This window comes from Chelonia mydas, chromosome 1 (genome assembly GCF_015237465.2).
Source record: "Chelonia mydas isolate rCheMyd1 chromosome 1, rCheMyd1.pri.v2, whole genome shotgun sequence".
Lineage (NCBI taxonomy): Eukaryota > Metazoa > Chordata > Testudines > Cheloniidae > Chelonia > Chelonia mydas.
The window spans coordinates 132,788,971-132,811,831 of NC_057849.1; the positions used below are offsets into that span (position 1 = coordinate 132,788,971).

At 41.5% G+C, this 22,861-nt stretch overlaps 2 long non-coding RNA genes across 3 annotated transcripts in view; one reads left to right on the forward strand and one right to left on the reverse strand.

The window, feature by feature from the left end:
• The window catches only part of LOC122464013, an 18,351-nt gene extending 17,950 nt beyond the window's left edge, over positions 1 to 401 (forward strand). For both annotated transcript variants that reach the window (XR_006287844.1, XR_006287843.1), the window contains one exon: positions 162 to 401. This is a non-coding gene — a long non-coding RNA (uncharacterized LOC122464013). The remainder of the gene's footprint in view (positions 1 to 161) is intronic.
• The window catches only part of LOC119566431, a 113,619-nt gene that overhangs the window by 40,406 nt on the left and 50,352 nt on the right, over positions 1 to 22,861 (reverse strand). Inside the window, exon 3 of the long non-coding RNA XR_005225501.2 lies at positions 19 to 11,194. This is a non-coding gene — a long non-coding RNA (uncharacterized LOC119566431). The remainder of the gene's footprint in view (positions 1 to 18; positions 11,195 to 22,861) is intronic.

The following is a 22,861-nucleotide window of genomic DNA, read 5'->3' on the forward strand; positions in this document are numbered from 1 at the left end:
CTCAACATTTTAACTTACCAAATAACATGCTTCTGCCTTATTGAAATGACACATTATTTGATGGTTCTGAATCAAAGGTTGTCCGAATTTTTATTTCACAGGAAATTTCAACTTTTTGTTCCAATTCAGATTTTTTTTTAATATCTTAATTCTCTGACCAGCTCTAGGTATTAGGCTATAGGTGTGGCTGCAGAGACCAAAGGTCATTCTCCATTTTGGAAGACAGAGAATCCTTGACTACAGGCGGCAGAACAGTGGCTGGCTGAAGCTTGCAGAAGACTCGCATTGTATGTAACGTTGAAATAAAAATAATTTCGTTGTTAAATACCAGCTGAACAGCATGTACACAACCAGCAAGGATGGACAGCCTGAAACCATCATCTGAACTGAGGTTTGGGAACAATGTGGAAGAATCGTGGAAGCATTTCAAACAAAAGTTCTTGTGGTATATGCCAACAGTGAATGCACATACAGTGAGCAGTGCAGGAAAGTGTCCTTATTGTTAAGTGTAACTGGTGCAGTGTTCCTAGATTAGTTTTCGGCTCACACTTACAGAAAAAAAAATGATTCTGTTAGAGTACTAGCATAGCTGGAAGCTTATTGTGTATGTAGAAAGAATGAAAGCTATGAAAGATTCCGCTTCCATCTGAGTGTAAATGCCACAAGAAAATATTTTAGGAACGTTCCAGATTAGAAATTCAAAAGCCAGTCTTGCAATTTTGGTCACTTAGAGATTAGCCTGTGTCTATCAGGCAATGGTGGGCTGTAGACCATAGATTTGTAAACTTGTGTGCTTAAGTCATTGAGGTTTGTTTGGTTTTTTGTTTTGTTTGTGCCCTAAGTTGTACATGCAAACCTGGCAATTGCATATGTACTTGTGAATGAACCACTAGGAAACTGCAAAATACATGTTTTGTGCATACAACTTAGTGACCAGTTCTGAAAATTTGGTCTTAAAAGTTTGCACTGCTTTTTCAGCAACCAGATCTTTTCTTCTAATCACTGTGTTTTCCACAGGCTTTGGCTGGGATTGTCTCCACATTGCAACTTTTTTTTTTTTTTTTTAAAGTTTGTTTGTAAATGTGGACTGAAAGGTTAAGGCCCTTGGCAGCGTGATTTGGGAACAAACTATGATGTGTCCCATCTTGAATGTTAACTCCGCTGTATGTTATGTACATTCATGCAATGCAATATAACCAGATGGGATGCATCACTGCAATGACAAAGCAGAAACTGAAACAAGGGCCTTAAAAAGGGGGTTGAAGTTTTTATCTTTGAAAATACGTAAAAGTTGAAAAGCATTATTGCGGCTGGTTTATTGCAAATCATCAGAGGCTGAAATGGAAAAAAAAAAGTAGAGCTATTACTTCCCTGTATAGAGAGTCTGAGGCCATCTATCCCCTTGCAGAATCCAGGGCCTTAGGTAGTGCTGCCTCCTTGAAGTTTTAGACACTTAAAAGGACACAGTCAAATTATTTGGGCTTCAGTGATTGTCCATGGACTGGTAGTAGAAAATACGCCTGAAGGGCCAACTCCAAGATCTGTTTTGTTTGTTATTATCTGTATTTATTACCTATAGACGGGTGAGAGTCCCAAACTTTTTGCTCCTTTTAAAATTTTTATGGCTGAGACTTTGTGATAGCTATTGCAGCCAGGTGAAGTTTCTTTGGGGACAATATTATCTTAAGTTTATGAATGTTTTATATATCATTGTGGGCCAGGGATTGTTACCACAGCTCCTTCAGGAACGAAAAACAGCAAGGGGGGATTATTCCAGTCCCTGAAATTGTAAACTGCTCCAGAGACACATCATCCACTGAGTTGGTTTGTATATACTGGTGTAGGGCAATCCCCCAGGAGAGGCAAGAGACACAGAAAAAAATTGGGATATAAAGGCTGAGCTTAAACAGACTCAGTGTTTTCCTTTTGATTCAGCAAATGGACAGGACCTTTGGACCTAAGAGGGCCCCAAATTTGCTGAAGCATTGGAAGGACTTTGGCCTACCAGGGCCCCATAGGACTGATAGATGATTTCTGGTACACTTAGTATGTGTGTAGAACCTTTGATTGATTGTTTTATTATGTTTTCTCTGTGATGCTTTTCCCCAATCAAAAACGTACTTTGCTTTGTGAAGTTGGTAACCGAGACACACTGTTGTACGTCTCCCTGCCCTTGAGAAAGAGAAAACTACAGGTGCTGGACCCTGGCCAGATATGCTGGGGAAATCACAATGAGATGCAGAGGGACTGCAAAATTAACCCCTGGTGTGGAAGGAGAGACACGGGTCTCTGCCAAAGGAAGTGACAGCTAAGAAGCTTGAGACTTTAAGTGGATGTTTAAGTGGTCAAAGGTGCAGTTAACCCTGAAACTGTAACAGACTTCTCTGTGCGTAAGTCATTGCAGCCCCATTGCACCAATAGATTATTCAGACCTGTTTCAGAGAGTCCCTAATCAAACTCCTATCTCCTGTTCAGCAATACATTGCCTACTCACTGCATCTTCACTTCTCCTCTGTCCTTTCCTTTTGTTGTGCCACTTCTTATTTCAAATGCCAAGTGCAATCAGTTGTATGGAGCTTGGTACCCTCACTGATACTGTGACCATGCCCCCTGTAACACATCCTCATTATAATCAGGCCTTTTGTGAGGAGGAACAGCTTTAGCAGGAGAGACTGAAGGAGATCTGCATCAGACTATCCCAGGGTCCAGTGGAGCACTCTCCTCAGAGATGGGACACATCTGTTCAAATCCTTTACCCCATCAGGCAGAGGGGGGAATTGAACTTGGGGCTCCCACTTTCTGGGTGAGTGTCTAACCACTGTGCTAAAAGTCATAGCCTAGGTAACACCAGTACCTCCTCCTTGTTTTGTGTGGACCCAAGGCCAACACCTAATTCATTCTCACAAGAAACAGCTTCGGCACCTAAGCTGCCTGACTCCAGGAGAGGGACTTCCAGCTGTGGATTGCAAGCACAGATCGGAACCTCCCTACAGCCTAGACTTAGGCACTGAACTGCATGAGAGAAGTGGTATTTATCATATACCCCTCTCTTTGGCATCTCCCTTTAGCTTAGGCAGCTCCCCATCTAGCATGCTGGCTTCTGTGGATCCTATTCTTAGGCGCTTATCTCTCCCCATTCATTTTATAGGGAGCCTAGGCATCTAACTCAGTCTTTGAGGATCTCATTGTTGTTTGTATGATTTTCTAGATGCCTAAAAGTTAGGCATTATGACGCTCAGGATCACAACAGTTAAGTCCCTATGTGGATCTAGCCCTCAATTCCCTGTTGATTCATATTTCCCTGATCCTTGTGGAATAAGCTGCATGCTGCCAGTGAGACTCATTAGCATATGTACATGGATCACCCACTAACCCATCCATTCATGTTAAAGTGTTGGGGCGGCTCATTTTGGGGAGAGTGGTTTTACCCTCCTCTTCACAAGACCCTATGAGTGGTCCCTTCCCTGCGTCATACCCTTACGCTAACTTGGGTGCTGAGCTAATGAGTCCTGCAGAGCAACGCTAAAACTAGCTGCTCAGCATTCTTGCAGAGAAAAAGAAAACTAGCCTGTCTATATCAGAGGGAAAACAAATTGAGCAGCATCAGCCATTTACAAAAAACTTAGCATGTCACCTGCTGACCCAGTCAGGCTTCAGCCTTCATCAATAAATTGACTTATTTGCGTCTGAATTATTTCCAGTACACAGGGTATCTCCCAAGGTTATCATCAGGATCTGTTGGACTGAATACATTGCCGGGGAGATGCGCTGGATAATTGTTGTTTGACGTTTTTAGGCCCCAAACTGGGTCATCTCTTAAAGATTAGGGTATTGTAAACATTATTTTATTGTGTATAGAAGTCAGTAATGCAAACCTAAAGAGAAACACATGTTGTGCCTTTGCACATGTGGATTCTGGGTAGGGTGGGGGAGGGGAGGAAGGAGGGAAGAGAAATGGCTCTGATTTGAAACAGGGAAGCCCCTTTTCGTCTCTTAGATATGAGGGCTTCTTACTGCTTTGTTGAATTTAATGATAAATGCATAGCTTTCAGTGAAGCTCCTGGAGGAACTACTTCATGTGGGAAGATTTCACTCTACAGATTGCCCTCTAGAAAAAAGTAATCCAATTTCGGAACCTAAACAAAAGGTTTGCTGTGCTTTGTGGGTGGATTGGCTCTGGCAGCACTGCAGCAGCTGCAAGCTCAAACGTCTACGTGGCTGAGGTAATCAGAAACATGTTACATGGACGCAGCAAGCTTAAAGAGCTTAACAACCCAGATAGGGGGCCTGTCATTTCCTTCAGGAGGCTGCCAGCAGGGTAAAAAAAACAGTATATGCGGGAAATTACCAAAGCTAATGGTCTTCTTCCTACCTCACACAGCTAAGAAGAGATATGAGCAAGAGGATATCACTTAAAAAAAACTAAAATAAAACCACAATAAAATAATTTGAATAATCTACCATCACCTGCTGTCACGTAGGGTAGTTTTTCAGTATTTGCTTATATCCAATGTGTAGGCCCTTTGAATTTGAAAACCAAACCCCTTCATTAAAAATAACAGGCTTGCTAAGTGACATCCCTTTATTCACCTATCAAATAATATACAACACTAACTAGCATCATGTCACCTCACCCAGACTCTTTGTGTAACAACTGAGGCTTTTAATGGAAAGAAAAGCATAATGGGGCAGATTCTATCAAGTACAAAAGATATGTATTTTATCACCATACAGCCACCATAATTCTGGCCCACGGACATTTTTTTCAATATACTATTTGTGTTATCTTGATTTCAGCATTTCAGATAGGGTCTCAAAAAAGACACATTAAAATTTTGTTCTCTCTCAGCTTCACTGAGCAGGAATCTGGTGGCAATATCCTAAATATTTTACTATTCCTGTCCTTAAACTCTCTTATACACAAGGCAATGTCAAAATCAAACTATGCCTCAGATTCTATGGTGTAGTGTAATTTTATTGAACAAATACAGGGACATAAATATTAGCCACACTTAAAAAAAAAAAAAAAGGAAGCCATGTTATAGTCTTTTAATCTAAAAAAGTTTGTGCTCAATTTATTCAAACTTTTGAGAACACATTCTAATTACCAATGATATTCCCCTAAAATAAAGTATATGGAAGCATGAGGTTCTCTTTTTTTTATCCCTGCTCCCCTTTTATTTTGTTTGACATTATCAGAAGATCAAAATCACCCCTAAACCAGGACCATGGCTTCAATATCAACTAAGGACAGACTGCCACCTCTCCGTAATAACTGGAATGCAGAGACAAGAATGCTAGACCTACAGCGCCCAACAGCTTAGGTTTCTACCATACTTTAGCTAAAGGAAGAACAGTGTTAGCTACAAAAGGACCCTTATTTTCTTTGTAAGCTGCAACCAGCCAACAGAAGGCAACATACTCACCCCTCTTCCACCCACCTGTGCCTTAATGAATGAACTCCCATTGAAATAAGTGGAAACGCGATTAAGCTCAAAAAGAGCCACAACAAAAACTCGTTAATGCTTAGCTTAACTTCTACCTATTTTCTTTAAATATAGTCATTCTAGACCCAGTCCAAAGCTCACTGGAGTCAATGGAAAGATCCAAAGTTCCATTGAAGCCAACGGGAAGATTTTCATTGACTTCAATAAACATTGGGTCAGGCCTTATGTTTTCAAGGAGATTTAACTATATGAAAAGTTTGAAGGGGTAGTAACAAGCCATTCTGAGCTAAAGGTAGACATTGGAAGCTGACTGCCACCCCTACAAGATTCTCATTAATGGCTAGGCAGTTGGCATGGTGATTGTTGCTTATTATACTAACATGATGTTTCATCTGTCAACACTCTGCCTCTCCACTTCCTTTGTTCTCTACTTGTGGGTTCTCATCAAATACTAACACTGTAAGCTTTTTGGGACAGGGACTAACATTTTTATTACATGTGTGTACAGCACCTAATACAATGGGGACCGTGATTACTGACTGGTGTGTTCAGGTACTACCACAAAATAAATATCTTTCCCCCTATTAACACAGTGATGTTAATACCTACTTGCCTCACAGAATAGAATAGTGATTATGAAGAAGCTACTGACTCTCCATAATATGAATGGTTGTAATACAGAATAAATAGAGGTCTAAATATTTCTACTGTGCAGTTGCTACTGACACAGAGGAATCCAAGCCAGCTACGGTTGCTGCTCAGAACAGTTGCTGGAAATTATTCACACAGGATGAGTTTTTATCTGTTCTGTGGGTTTTCTTAATTACTGCAATGTCATTAGCTATGCTACATAACTCCGTTGCTGTAGGAATAAGAAAAGCTTTTAAAGATCAGCCATGGATCTGAAACTCTCATCTGGTAGTTAGAACGCAAGAGGTAAGCCACTTCTAAATCATACAGTCACTTGGCTAGATCAAGAACACAACAATTTTCTCCAAGACAATTATTGAATAAGAAACCCTGATTTTTTTCAAAAATACACTCTTGATAATATTTTTACAAATTGTATTTAAGCTAATAAATAAATGGGCCAAATTCAGGTCCTATTCCACTTTGTGAGGCGAAACAGGCATACCTCAGTGTTGCTAGATTAATCATGCAAAAACAGAATTAACAAAAGCTGTACTCTCACTTGGCCACAGTTAATACACGTGCAGGAGTCCTGTGCATGAGACATGGGGCAGCAAGATCAAAAGACAGTACATGCTAAAAAATACTGACTATGCTCCCTTGCCACAAGAATGTTCTTCCGTGGCTCCGGCCATTGAGGATCTATAGAATGTGAACTGGGGGGAGAGGGAGAATGGTGAACGACAGTTCCCCACTTTTTCATATTTGAAAGCGATGGCCTGAATATTCCCTTGAATATTTTCCTTGAGGAATAACTTTAGTGCAGATCATGATGCAATGAAAACTGTCTAGTAAATTTGCTCCAGCACTTCACACAGTATAGCCTGTAGTGATCAATGGACACTTATCTGTGTACTTGATTCAAATGTGGGTTACAACTTTATTTTTGTATAGCACCCTTCATACAGTACCCAAAACACTTAAGAATTAAAGTTACAACAGAATTAAAGTTTAAAGAATTAAAGTTACAAGTTTTTATTTAGAGACTCATTCGTTAGAAACTAGAGTGAGATTCCAAATACATAGACTACAGAACAACCATAAATGGTAACTTCAAGTTATTATTCTCCAAGTTTTCAGAAGTGGCCTTTTAATTTTGGATCCTCAGTTTAGAAACCTATCTGACCTAAAATGGATTTGAACTTCTGTGGCGATAAAGCACTAAAAGATTCCAATGCCAATTATCAATGTTCTGAACCAGTCAGTCTCCTGGCAGGTTTTCTATGAGTATTAGAAGCTGATCATTTTCACATCTGCTTGTGCTAATCAGATCTCAGTATCCTATTAAGTCATTGCATGCCCACTAATTAGTTTTTGCCTTTTAAAATTTTTAAAGTAAAGATTCTTGCCTTCCCAAATATTTCTAAAGGTACAGGCGTGAAAGTACACAGAATATGGGACAGTGTTATCGATCATGTCCTTAACTTTAATCTTTTGACCAATTAATTTTGGCCAACAGGCTTTACAAGCACTAATTATAACCTCTGTTTCTCTGCTCATTTGTGGCCTGTTCATATGTGCACTGAAGTCTTTTACAAATCATCCATAAGGCCACATCTTCAGCTGAGCTAACTGAAGTCAAAGGAAATATGCTGATTTATGCCTATTGAGGATCTGTCTCATTGATTGTAATGGGAACAACAGGATCAAGCCCTCAGTTAGCAGAACAGATATGACCTCTTAATATAATCCCAGTCTTTTGACCAGTGCACAGTATAAATCACTTTCAATACAGTGACAGCAGAAGATCAGATCAAATAACCTGGAGGCCAACTATTAAACAGAGAAAGAAATGGGGAAAAGAGACTCCAAAGAAAATAGAAGAATTCAGAAAAAGAACAATCAAGCATGATAAGATGCTTTCTGCAACAGTCTTAAGGCTATGTTGTAAGTGGATGTAAATAATTTAACGATGCCCATGCTTTTCATTGGGCCCATTCCTTAAATTCCTATTGACTTCAGTGAGAGTGCTGCCTAGCTAAAGCTTTTACAGTGGAGCCCAGTGGGTAGAAGATTTGCGTTAAAGCATCAAAACATTTACAAAACAATTCTTGATCTTAGTCGGCAACACCTGAATGGAAAAATATCCTGGATCTGAAATCCTCACTCAGGGATTTCAGATGGGTTTTCAGGAGAGATTTCATGAACAGGAAGCAACTCCCATGGATGAACTGTATACATCCTTGAATTTGCATTTTTACCATGGTGACTGGACACTAGATAGATTAGACTGGAGAGACACTTTCAAATATACAAGTCTAGGAGATGCACAACTACACCTCAGGATGAATCTATAAAGCGTACATCTAAGTCATCAGCTCATCCATGATCACATTTTTACTCCTCCTGTTGGCAATGCATTTTTAGCTGAACTGTGGGAGATGCTCATATGTAACGAAGGCTTGTATCTTTAATCCACCAGACCTGCTTATTTAAATGGCCATTGGGTGTTGATTTCTCTATCATACATAAAACACCGCAATCTCTTTTAAAACAAGCTGGCATAAATTTTCATTGAGTTTAGAGAAATGTGTGGCTACAGCACTGGGCAATTTGAAAATACACCCTGAGAAATAGAGGGCAGGACTGGTCTTGTGGCAAGAACACAGGATTGAGGACAAGGTGGCCTTGGGTTCTTATCCTGCCACTGACTTCCTATGTGACCTTGGACAAGTCACTTCACCTCATCTGTTCCTCAGTTTCCCCATTCATGATATGGGGATAACAATACTTGTCTAATGGGTTTTGAGAGATTAAATTTACAAAGTGTGTGATCCAAAGAAACTGGAAACACATCAAAGAGTTTTAAATGAGACACTGGATGTTTGTGAAGCATTTCTAGATCCTCTAGTCTGATAGTGTAATATTAGCGCAAAGGATTATTAATATTATAGTGCTGAGGAAGAAGAGAAGTGCAACTCAATCTTATTTTTCTTTCCTTGTAGTTTTAGTAATATTGTCATCTAAAAATATACTCAGTTAAATCTTTCCTGCATCCAGGCTTCTCTTTCAGTGCTCAGTCAAACCTTAGCTGAGCACACTACAACTTCAAGGGTTTTTTGGATCATCATGAAACTTTATAATGCCTGAAGGCAGCTGCCTTTCTCGAGGAGACTGGAATGTCCATGGTGTAAATATATTTTTAAACTATATGTGTACTTTTGGTATTCATTATCTATCAGTTGCTACAGTTAAACTGAATTTCAAGACATAGTTACAGTCCTGGAATATATTGAGTTTGGATATATCTTGTTTGTTATAATGCTGGGAAAACTCCCTCCCTGACCCCCTCAAAATTCTCACTCTTGTCGTCAACATGCTTTATCACTCAATATATTTTGTTCCGTTGCCTATAACTAACTCTCTTTATTCTGAGAAAATTGTAAATATCGGTACTTATGAATACATTTAAATGAAGCATAGTAGCTGACTTTCCTCGATAATTTATGGTCAGTATTTTTAAACTTTGTGTAGGGTTTCACCTCAGTGACTTGCATTAAACTGGATGGAAGACTTATGGTTAAGCTTTCCAAATTGCTGGGGGGAAAATAACCAAGTTTTAGCACTCCAAGACAGACATAATCCTCCCTAATCATATATTATATTGCCACAGTTTAAGACTTCATGCTTTGATATAAAAAGCCTGCAATTTAGAATGCTATATCAGGTATTATTTTTATACCAAGAGTTGGTCAAAATCATCGTAGACCTGGTTCTACGAGGGTAGGCCATTACGTCTATCTGGAACCTGCACGGTCACTGGGGTCAATACTAAATTGATTCTGAGGCCTGTTACACCCATGCAACCTGATGCAGAGGTGGAGCAGCAGAGCTGTCCCTAGTGTATGTAGTATACGCAGTACTGAAAATAATGACACACTCAACTTTTTAGCACTCTGGCAAGTATAAGAAAATAACTCTATAGTAAACAGTTAAGATAAAAAATGGGTTGAAATGGGAAATATATTGTGTTAAAGTTGGAGGCAACTAGCACTAAAATAACTATTTAATACAGTTGTGCCCTTGAGGCCTTAGTCTCCAGCAGTCTCCAGGATAATGGGTGGGGGAGATGGAAGGATAAGATGGAGAGGAAGTTCTAACCCAATAAATCCAGACATTTTGCAGGCAGTAAATGCTAAAGTATTGTCATAGTAATTGACATCACAAATGCCCTAAGCTAAAATGTATTGATTGCAGAGGTCAGCATTTTTGGCAGAAACAGCAGGCATCCTTATCCATTAGCCCTGAAATATTGACTATAACCAGGAAAACAGAGGAGAAAAAAAAGGGGGGGGCAAGGAGGGACAGGAATTCTTGAGCAATAAAATTATCTTTGTCTTTAAATGATGTGAACTTATACTCCATTCAGCATATGCCAGCATTTACAGCATTGGTAAAGACTCTTATGAATTTCCCATTCCTCAGTCTACTCAACATGTGTTTGAATTCAGAATAGCCACAAGCAACGTAATTTAAAATAATGCACATCAGACTACATAATGGTGTATCTATTACTGTGTTACTACTCAAATGGGTATGATGATTTTCAAATCTGCAAGTATTTCTGTTAATATTATTAAAAATACAGACCCAGAAAAAGGTGCAGAGAGCTTTTAAAAGGAAACCATGTAAGGCTATGTCTACACCTGGAGCTAGAGGTGTGATTCCCAACTTGAACAGACAGGCTAGTGTGCTAAAAATAGTAGCATAGCTGGAGTAGTGCATTCAGTGGCAAGCAGCAGCCACATAGAGGGCAAACCTGGCCAAATCCCAGAGTGTGTTCAGGATTGCTGTACTGCATCACAGCTCGAATAGTTCCATGGGAACTTTAGTGTCTCTGCAGAGCAAACATGACCTCTGTTTTTAAGGTGAATGACCCATGCAGTAAGATACTGAATGATACTCATTTAGTCTACTTCTTCAGGAAAACGAAGGGATGCATCAACCCTGCTTGAACTTCAACATGTGGTTCCAGGGATTCCAGAACTGGACAAGCACTCACATAGTTGAACTATGACCAATGGGACCAGTAACGTGAAGGCTTAAGGATGTAATACCTGAAAGAAACCAAAGCCAAATGAAAAGTACAATTTAATAGGGTTTTACAAAGTTATAATTATTATTACAATTTATTTGCCTATTTTGTTTCATTCTATTGATGGAAACAGTAGACGAAGATATCTTCAGCAGCCACACATGGAATCAGGGTTGGGCTCAACCCCGTGTGGATGGAAGGCCCTGGTTACAATAGCACAATAAGTAGAAACTGTGCCTTTGGGAAGAAAGATGATTTTTACAGATCTTTAAAATAGGCCCTGATCAGTAAAAGCCAGATTCTGATCCCTTGATGCACGAGTAGTATTTTGCTCCACTGAAGTCAGTGGAGTAAGATGTTATTCAGGGTGAATACAAATATTCCAGTTTGGCTTTTGCATTGTGAAAACCTAAGCTAAAGACCACTGAAGTTAGTGGAAATCTTGACTTCAGTAGACTTTAGATCAGGCCCATTCTGAACAACATTCTTCACTTTCTGCATTCAATGAAGTGAGCTCATGAAAGCTTATGCTCAAATAAATTGGTTAGTCTCTAAGGTGCCACAAGTCCTCCTTTTCTTTTTGCGGATACAGATTAACACAGCTGCTACTCTGAACCTTAGTGGTCACTCTCTTTCTACTTTTTTAATATAATATGACAGCTCAGTCACACCACTTGTGAGACAAAGCAGTTTACAGCCCTTCTTAGTGCCTACTAGAGCTGTCAAGCGATTAAAAAAATTAATTGTGATTAATCACATGATTAAAAACATTAAGCACGATTAATCGCACAATTAATCAGGCTTTTAAACAATAACAGAATACCATTTATTTAAATTTTTTGGGTGTTTTCTACATTTTCAAATATATTGATTTCAATTACAACACAGAACGCAAAGTGTAAAGTGCTCACTTTATATTTATTTTTATTACAAATATTTGCACTGTAACAAAAGAAAGAAATAATATTTTTCAATTCATCTCATACAAGTACTGTAGTGCAATCTCTTTATCTTGAAAGTTGAACTTACAAATGTAGAATTATGTACAAAAAAATCTGCATTCAAAAACAAAACAATGTAAAATGTTAGCGCCTACAAGTCCACTCAGTCCTACTTTTTGTTCAGCCAATCGCTCAGACAAACAAGTTTACAATGTCATCTGAAAGTGAGAACAGGCACATGCGTCCATGCTGATGACAGGTTCTGCTTCATAACAATCCAAAGCAGTGCAGATCGACGCATGTTCATTTTCATCAACTGAGTCAGATGCAACCAGCAGAAGATTGATTTTCTTTTTCGGTGGTTCAGGTTCTGTAGTTTCCACATCAGAGTGTTGCTCTTTTAAGACTTCTGAAAACATGCTCCACACCTCATCCCTCTCAGATTTTGGAAGGCACTTTAAATTCTTAAACCTTGGGTCGAGTGCTGTAGCTGAAATCTCCAATTGGTACCTTCTTTGCGTTTTGTCAAATCTGCAGAGAAAGTGTTCTTAAAATGAACAACACGTGCTATAACATGAAATATATGGCAGAAAACAGGTAAAACAGAACAGGAGACATACAATTCTCCCGCAAGGAGTTCAGTCACAAATTTAATTAACACATTATTTTTTTAACGAATGGAACAGCATGGAAGCATGTCCTCTGGAATGGTGGCCACACGAAACATGAAGGGTCACACGAATGTTTAGCATATCTGGCATGTAAATATCTTGCAATGCCGGCTATAGAAAGGCCATGCATATGCCTGTTCTCACTTTCAGATAACACTTAAATAAGAAGAGGACAGCATTATCTCCCATAAATGTAAACAAACTTGTTTGTCTTAGCAATTGTCTGAACAAAAAGTAGGACTCAGTAGACTTGTTGGCCCTACATTGTTTTGTTTATGAGTGCAGTTATGTAAAAAAAAAAAATCTACATTTTTAAGTTGCACTTCAACGATAGAGCAATTGCATGACAGTACTTGTATGAGGTGAATTGAAAAATAGTATTTCTTTTATCATTTTTACAGTGCAAATATTTGTAATCAAAATAATATAAAGTGAGCTCTATACACTTTGTGTTCTGTGTTGTAATTGAAATCAACATATTTGAAAATGTAGAAAAACATCCAAAAATATTTAATACATTTCAATTGGTATTCTATTGTTTAACACTGTGTTTAAAACTGCAATTAATCACAATTAATTTTTTAATCGCAATTAATTATTTTGAGTTAGTCCCATGGGTTAACTGCAATTAATTGATAGCTCTGGTGCCTACTGCTCTATTTGCAAAAATAAAACCCCCACTACTACCCAGAATTCATCTGTTCAACTTGGAAAACTCTTCGAATATTTAAAAGCTGATAATTCAATAATACACCAAATGGAAATAATATTAACTAATTACTAACTCTAAATGGTTAACATCACTAATGGAATCCAGCAAACAAGTGGGGTAAAAAGGAAAGGAGACTCTAAGCCCACAAGCTGTTATAGCTGTTTGAATTCACCAACTAAGCCAAAGAAGCCCCTCCAAATTTCATGATTTAGCTACCACCAACTCATATATCCTTTCTACATACTGATCTCCAATGTATCTGTCAGGCACAGATGTGAAGGAGTGAGGTCTGCTTGGCATACAGACAGGTTCACTATTTTTTTTTTTTTTTTCAAATTAAGACAATTTAGATAAAGGTCATGAAGACCACTGCATTTTATTAGTTATATACCAATTTCTGTAGTGTATTTCATGGTAACACCTGGATGCTTTTTACAAGATTTATTTGGCCCAATCTACTGTCATACCAGGTGTACATCTGATTATTGACTTCAATAGTATTACTCTGAATGTACACTTTTGTAAGTGAGGGGAGAATCAGGTCCAATATATATACAAAATACCAATGGATACAGCTGTTATCCCTCTTTTATTAATTAAGCTGTCTAATCCTGGTTTTAGGGTTTTACTCAGGAGAAAAAATCCTACAAGAACTTAAAAAAAAAAAAAAAAGCTACAGAAATATTTTTGATGGAAATTTCCTCCACTTCTCACACCTCAGAGATTCAGTCTAGATCTACAATCACAACAATTCAGTCTAGATAGACACCACCACTGGAAGACAAGTGACAATGGATTAAACATTTAACAGATTTTAATTAGAGCAATATACTGTAACAGCCTAGACCATTAACTTACCTGGAGCAGTTGCCTGAAACGAAATGGTCAGCATTTTCAATATACAAATTTACTCTATCCTTGACTAAATGCAAGATAGCAAAATTCATAGAGCAAGTAGCAGAGTTACATCATAGATAAGTAGTAAAGCAAACTTTGCGTACATACCTGTACAGTACATTGAAGTGGAAGCAGCAAGAAGACTAGATGATCATAATGGTCCCTTCTGACAGAGATGAAAGTAAGCCGGCCTTCCCAGCGGGCAATTTAAAGCCCTGGGGTAGCAGCGGCGGGGCTGCGGCAGGGATTTAAAGGGCCCCAGAGCTCCAGCCACTGCTACCGCCCCGGGCCTTTAAATCTCCGCCTGAGCCCTGCTGCCCAAGCCCTGGGGTAACGGCGGCGGGGCTCCAGAGGGGATTTAAAGGGCCCCGGGGCGGTAGCGGCTGCTGGAGCCCCAAGCCCTTTAAATCTCCGCCTGAGCCCTGCTGCCCGAGGCCTGGGGTAGTGGCGGCGGGGCTCTGGTGGGGATTTAAAGGGCCCCGGAGCTCCAGCCCCCGCTACTGCCCCAGGGCGCTTTAAATCCCCACCTTAGCCCTGCTGCCCGAGCCCTGGGGTAGGGGTGGGGGGGCTCTGGCGGGGATTGAAAGGGCCCCAGAGCTCCAGTGGCTGCTACCGCCCCGGGCCTTTAAATCCCCAACAGAGCCCTGCTGCCGAAGCCCTGGGGTAGCGGCGGCTGAGCTCTGGAGTGGCTTTAAAGGGCCGGGGCAGTAGCGGCGGCTGGAGCCCCGGGGCCCTTTAAATCCCCGATGGAGCCCGGCCGCCGCTACCCCAGGGCTCGGGCAGCAGGGCTCAGGCGGGGATTTAAAGGGCTCCGGCAGCCACTACCACAGCGGAGCCCCAGACCCTTTAAATCCCCAGAGCCCAGAGCCCCAGGGTAGCGGTGGCAGCCGGGAGCCCCCAGGGATCCTCAGTGATTTAAAGGGCTGGGGGCTCTGCTGCGGTAATGGCAGCTGGAGCCCTGGGCCCTTTAAATCGCCCCCAAGCCCCAGGGTTCCCAGCCGCCTCTGCAGCTGGTAGCTCAGGGGTGATTTAAAGGGCTCCGGGCTCCCAGCCGCCACTACCACAGCTGGAGCCATGGCCCTTTAAATCAAGATTTAAAGGGCTCGGGAATTTAAGGCCTTGCCTCTTCCAGTTAAGGCCACGTATCCTCCGGTTGAGGCCACGCCCCCTGCTCAGGACTCCGGCGTACCGGTAAGTCCTCTAACTTACTTTCACCCCTGCCTTCTGACCTTAATGTCTATGAATCTGTGAATCCTTGGTTCTGCTAAGCCAACTTTGCACTGTTCGTTGGTTGGGGGCCATCACAACAGAGTGCAAATTAGAGCAATGCCATCTTTAAGTTGCATGAAGGACTAAAGAGGTCCCTGCAGCCCCAGGATCAGAGAGTGTATAGGAGGCATATAGCCTCCTTTGTTCCCTTCCTCTCACATCCTGCACCAAGTACTGGAACTGATCATGAGAATCTGATCCACAGTCTATGTAACTGCAAATTAGTCTGCTCCTGGAATAAACTAAAAAAGTACTAACACAACTTTAGACTGACCCTTCTAGATATTCAAGGACATCCTAGAAACAAATAAGGAGAAGGAGGAAGGAGTTTTGCTGAGGTCATGTCTAGTCATCACAAAATTAGTTCTGCAGAGATGGATACCAATAAAAGAGCTTAATATTATAGTTCAGTATATAGGGATCAATGGAGAAATCTTGCTTTTTTGTAAATCTTCTCAAATAAATAACAGAGAAATTTCCTGTGAGCTAGTCTCTTTGCAGAAGTGGACAGCTTCATTTTGATGTAGGTACATAGGGATTATATGGGCCACTTGTAAATATTAAGAAATAGTTTTATGTTTGTTACAGTTATTCTATACATTGCTCTCTTCTGATTTTGAAAAACACTACGAATACAGATTGTAAAAAAATACATCGAAGAAAAGCCAATATATTTTAGAAACATACATAATACATGCATATACATATAATGCCACCAGTTGTGCAAATGCAAATTCACATGAGTACTTTTACTCATATATGTAGTCTCATTTAAATCAAGGGGTGACCCCTGGGCTCTTAATCCCATCACTCGGGCAATGGGGCGAACCAGGCAGAGGTAAGGTTAGGCCCAATTCCATTAAAGGGCCAGCTCACCCTGTGACAGAATCCAAAGAAAACTCCAGTAATAGCCATTCCATTGGTCACAGAGAAAAGTGATGAGCATTTTCATACTGTTGCACATGAAGCAGAAAGTAACAAATGACATTCCTCCATATTCGGCACTGCATAAAATTGCATTAGAGAGGCTTCTATCTTCTTCTTCCACCTGTCCTCTATTGGCCACTGCTAGAGCTGGGATACTGAATTTGACGGATGAATGGTCTGAGCTGATATTGTAAATCCTGTGTTTCATTTTCACAGGTGAACCAGAGCAAAGAGGAATAAAACAAGTCGCATAAGATACACTAGATGGATGAATTGTAGAGAACTTCTATCTAATCATAGCAACCTCTCTATTCACTCATTCAGGCAAACTTAAGTGAATTATCTCCATAAATATGTCATTGCACACGTTTGTGCATGCACACACACTATTACAGGAACTGGGTGTACATTTACAAAAGTATTGTCATTCTTTGGCCTTTTGAAGAAATCTCATTAGCTCTATCCCAGATCAACTCCTTTGTGGATTTGACATCATTGTTCATACATTATCCCCCCCACACACACATTCCGCACACACAAATTAACACTGCACAGTCTCAGAGAGTATTTATATTTGCTAATCCATTCTGGATGCCTCACTTTGGTGTTCATTTGCCTAAATATGTACAATACTCCCATGGTAAACTGGATTAGAAGGAATCCTTTGGAGGAAAGAATTCAATAATTCAAATCTTTATTCCTCAAAAAATGAACAGTAAAAGAAACAAAGACACAGTTGGATTACATTCTAATAGTGTTTTTTAAATGTCATAAGAGATTGTAAATGCATATTATGGAATTTTATGCTAGCTATTACACTATATACATTTTCCTGGATATACTGTTAAATTCATGGGATGTATGGGTGTGTTAAATTAGGAAGACATCTTAATCTCAGAAGAATAAGCACTAAGGTCCTGATCCAAAGTCCATTGAAGTCACGGATTTCAATGGGCCTTGGATTATGCTTCAACAAGTAATAAAATAACTATGCTTTTTATTTTTAGTGACTGGTTAAACTGACATTGGACGAGACATACCAAAATAATTGTGAAAATGCTTCTCAGAGCTACATGAAATTATTCTGTTTTAAACGTCTATTTTTTAAAAACACAAAGCATCTCACAGGTCACCATGTTTGCATGATTCTAGACCCACTTGTCGCTTATGTTTTCATGTGATGTCTTTGGCAAGTTCAGTGAGGACAAATAAACCTGATCAATAAATAGAGTGTAATTTATCTATATGCAGATAAAGAAGAGAGCTGCCCCAGGGAACTGTTTCTAGGAAATAGCATAAATGCTGCACAGAGGACAGGAGCATTTGATAGGGCACAAAGTAATTGTGTGGAATCCTCTCCCTCTCCCCCCCCCCATAGTTAGTAGGTGCTCCTAAGGGAGGTCACACACATGCAATACATTCAGTGCACGAAAGTCAAAGCTTTGCATTTCCATGCTCTGACATGGTCAGCTCAGTGTTGCTTGCACATTTGTCCCTCAGTTATTTTCTTTTTAATCACCCCTATGATCCCAATTTGTCACTCACAACTGGTTCATAAATACAGCTCTCTACTAGCAAAAGGACCATATAACTTAAGAGAAAGCGGCCTTCAAACACTGCCTATGAACTAAGGTTAAATATAGTCAAACTTGAGCTCCGTACTAATTAAATGCTTCTCCCTGACCCTCCTTCCCTTTCTTCCTCTTTCCTCACAACAGCCCAGTCTACCTGAGTTTTCTGCCCTAAACATCCAAATCACAGTGTGTCACAATAAACTGTACAGCATAAAAACTCTCCTGGATTTTCACCGTGTCCAGGGTCTCATCAGTAAGAAGACATAGACGAAAAGGACGAGGATTTATTTATTTTTAAAAACAGGGAGAAAAAGCCCAATGGGCAGCAGGGAAAAAAGAGCACAGATCTATCAGCAGCCATTGTGGCAGCATTACTGTACTACAGCCCACTGCAACATTTAGCAGAACACTTTCCTCAAAAGAGCTTCAAGTGAAAGGCAATTTGAAAACAGGAGAATGACTGTGGGATGCAATTATGGTGATTAGTTCCACTGGAAATAGGACTTCCTAACAATCCCCTCTAGGGCTTATATTGAAGTCCATGTGTTTAAACCATGCCCACTGCTGTTTACAAAGCAGCCTATACTTAGCTTAACAGCAAGGATATACTGGGTTCAAGATGCCTACAATTAGGGCTGACTGGAAAACAAAGTCTGTCTTGTGAAAGAAAAGAAAAAGAGAGAGAGAGAGAGAGAGAGAGAGAGAGCACCTAGAACAGCCAGGAAACTGAGAGATCCAGGTTCAAGTACTGCTCTGAATAAGGCAGAGCTATTGGCTATATTCTGGGATCTCTCCTTCTCTCTGGCAAAACAAAACAAAAAAACCCTTTTAATTGAAAACTTCTTTACCAGCTCTACCCACAACCAATCACTACAAGCAAAACAAATGTAGATAGTTACAAGATAAAATTATTGTAAATGCATGATGGTATTAGTACACACCACTATAATCGAATTTTAGCTTCCTTGAAAGTGTAAAGTTATCTGTAAACTGATGTTTAAGAAACCAAATTTTAAGCAACAGCTACAATTCACTTAGGGCCAGATTATGACTGCCTTACTCACATTAACCAGTACCTTACTCCATAATGGTATCAATAATGTAAGGTATTATTTATCATGAGTACGAATATCACCACCTCACCCTTAAATTAGACAATTAGGGGGAGATTTTTCAAAGGCACAAATAAGAGTTGTGTGTCTAATCATCCACTGTGCCTTTGAGAAATCTCTCTCTTAAAAGGCAGTAGCTTTTTAAAAGTAAAAGGATTTGTTCCAATGACAGAAATATTTCATTAGTGAATGTAAAGAATTAGGTCTTCCCAGAAAGCAGGTTTTAAAAAGTCATTAATTTTATTCAAGACAGCCAGGAAATCCTTGAGAAGTTATCCACACAAAGTAAAAGGTTAAAAGAAATAAGTAACCTGGCTTATTAAATTTGAACTTCAAGATGGAGTTCACAGAATTACTCATTTTCTAAAAGCAATAACCAGGGGGTTGTGCAGCTTGCTTACATGCAAGAGCACATCCTCACAGCAACAAAATCGCTGCTTTATTGCTTTATATAGAATTGACAGGGACAGAGAATTGACTAGACACTTTCATCAGAAATTTCAGGAGCGGAAGGATGTCAAATCACAAGGGACAGTCAAGCCTGTTCACATTCTGTCTCTCACATACAGTCTCACAAAAGCTTCCTCCACTGGACACTCCCCAGGTGGCTGTGTTGGGTCCTAGACCCATGTACTTCCCTGGATCCAAGCAAGTTCCAGCACTTTCTTTTGCCTCTCTGGTACATTTACAGTGTGTCAGTCTGTTACCCTTTCACAGAAATGGGACCACACAGCGCAGCTGCCCAAAGCCTCCAAGTTCAGTGCTGATCCCTCAGACTCTGCCAATGGCTTTATCATGCCCTCTTCCACAACTCCAGTCATGTGGGTGCTCTGGGTTTATAGTTTAACTCTTCAGGGGCAAATGACAGTGAAGGTTGAAGCAAAAAGACATGAAAGTATGCCCTTCTGTCCTGTCCAAAGCCAAGCTTCCTCCTTCCTGTTCTCTGACTAAGGGCATGTCTACATGTAGTCCGGTGGTGGTCGTCCCTCCCCCTCTGGGTCGGAGGGAGGCCAGACCGCCTCACTAAGCCTTTGGGATCTCGGTCTATTATTGGGGGAATTAGCAGTTAGGCATTAGTGTCCCAACTGGCCTAATGGGGTTGAACTCCCAGATAGGCAATTAGCTTCGGCCAACAGTCTATAGCCCTTGGGCTCTTTAAGCAGGGACTGGGCAAACACTGTTGGCTATTGGCTCCGGTCTCTTGATGCAGAGACAGAGCAAACCCAGGGATGAGGCATCCTAGCTCTGGCGGATGACCGACGAATGTAGGCCTCTAAACCTGGCAAGGAGAGGCTGCCTCCCCAGGGGTGGGGAGGTAGGTGGGGCCCAGGCCCACCCTACTTCACCGGACGCCAACCCAGGGCCCTAACAGTGGCGGAGTAATCCACCACTGGGTTAGCGGGGATTCCAGCTGCAACATGCTGACCCTGCCGTGGGCAGAGCTACAGCCAGACTGAGGTCAGCTGTCCCTGGGCCACTTCCTCCCCTCCCCTCGGGGTGTACCTGGGTCAACAGGTCATCCTCCGGCCCTTCTGGGTAGGTGGTCAGCGGCAGTACTGGCAGACCCATGGCAGAAGCAAGTTCCACGGCGGGAAGGGGGCCGCTGGGATTAGCAGTGTCAGCGGCCGAAAGCGAGCAAAATTCATCTGCCTCCCTCGGTGTTTCAGTCCCAACTGAGCGGGAGGTCCCACCCTTTATACTTGTGTCCTGGTTACGTACTTCCGGCAGGAGGGGCAAGGCAGGCCTGGCTTGCCCACTTGGGCACAGAGGGTGGTTCCTACCCCTCTGGCTCGGAGGGAGGCCACACTGCCTCTCTACACTACACTTCAAAATTAAGTCGACTTAAGTTATGTCAACATATAGCCACCGCAGTAATTCGTTTGATTTTTAATAGCCACACTATTCTCCTTCTGTCAACAGTGCACATCCTCACTGGGAGCACTTGCACCAATTTAACTGACAGTGCCCCACAATGCCCCACACTGACATCCTGAGCTCTGCCGCCCGGGGCTGACAGCTGGAGCCCCACTACCACTTCCTAGTGAGGGATTGGGGAGGGTGGGGGCAGGAGAGCCCGAGCCTGGGCTGCCTCTTGGTGAGGAATTGGGGTAGGGGAGAGGAGAGCCCGAGCCCAGGCGGTGGGGCTCCAGCTGTGGGCAGCAACAAGTGACATAAGCAACACAGTGTCTGTCACTGCATTGACCTAACAAACTACATCAACTTAAGCACTAAGCCGCTCACACAGGTGAAGTTATTAAGTCGGTGTAGGGGGTGACTTACATCGGTGTGAGCAACATTTTAGTGTACTTACAGTGTTAGGATGATGTAAGCTGCCTTACGTCGACCTAATTCTGTTGTGTAGACCAGGCCTTAGTCCCTCAAGTTTGTGTCCTACCACCACCACCATCTGGTTCCTTTGTTCAGCTGCTGGGGATTTTCCACTCTCCACACCCAACCCCCTGCCAGAGGCACCGACTTTCTAATGTGCCAGGGGGTGCTTGACCCCTGCTCTGCCCCAGACCTCACCCCCATTCCACCCATTTCCTCAAGGCCTATCCCTGCCCTGCCTCTTCCTGCCCTCGCCCCGCCTCTTCCTACCCCTACTCCACCCCCACTCCACCTCCGCCCTGCCTCTTCCCATCCCATTCTGCCCGCTCCCCTGAGCGCACCCCACCCTCGCTCCTTCCCCTTCCCCTTCCCCCCAGCGCCTCCTGCCCACCACAGAGCAGCTGATCATGATGGGCAGGAGGTGCTGGGAGGGAGCGGGAGGTACTGATCGGGGGGGTGCTGCCAGTGGGTGCTCAGCACCCACCATTTTTTCCCATGGGTGCTCCATCCCCAGAGCACCCACGAAGTCAGCGCCTATGCCCCCTGAAGAGAATTTGGAACAAACTGGCTTCCTCCAGCCATTCTATTGATCTATCTGGGCCAGTTCTATTCACTAGTTAACAGCTCTTAATGACAGTCTCTTCAAAGACAGATGTACAGGCTCCATTTCCTCATGTCACTACCCTTTGGAATTTCAGTCCAACATGGAGGTAAAAAGTCAACAAGGAAGGTAACCAGCTTTACAATCAAAATAGAGTTTGCCACTTGATAAAGATCTATACAGAGAGCTGATAACCTCAAAACAGAAATTTGTTAGTTGTACATTAGAGAAACAAGGTGGGTGACATATCTTTTATTGGACCAACTTCCTTTGAAGTTGAAGTTGGTCCAATAAAAGATATGATCTCACCCACCTAGTCTCTCTAATATTCTGGGACTGACACAGCTACAACTACACTGCATACAACAATTAGTTGTACGTTGACAGGTTCCCTCCAAATCATCACAACATAACTTTCACTTATGCTACTTCTCAAATGTTTGTTTCACATCTCCTCCTCCCCTGTATCAAAGGCTCACTGATCTGTAGGTTTCAAATTGAAGCTTGAAAGCAGTTGGGAACGTCTGGAAATATCTAAAGCTACACAGGCAAGAATGAGGAGCATAGTTGTTCTGGAATCAATGTGACCTACTGTGTCACATTATAGAGAAGCAGTAGTTAAGGTTGCAATCTACTTCCATTGCTAAGCCCTATTTT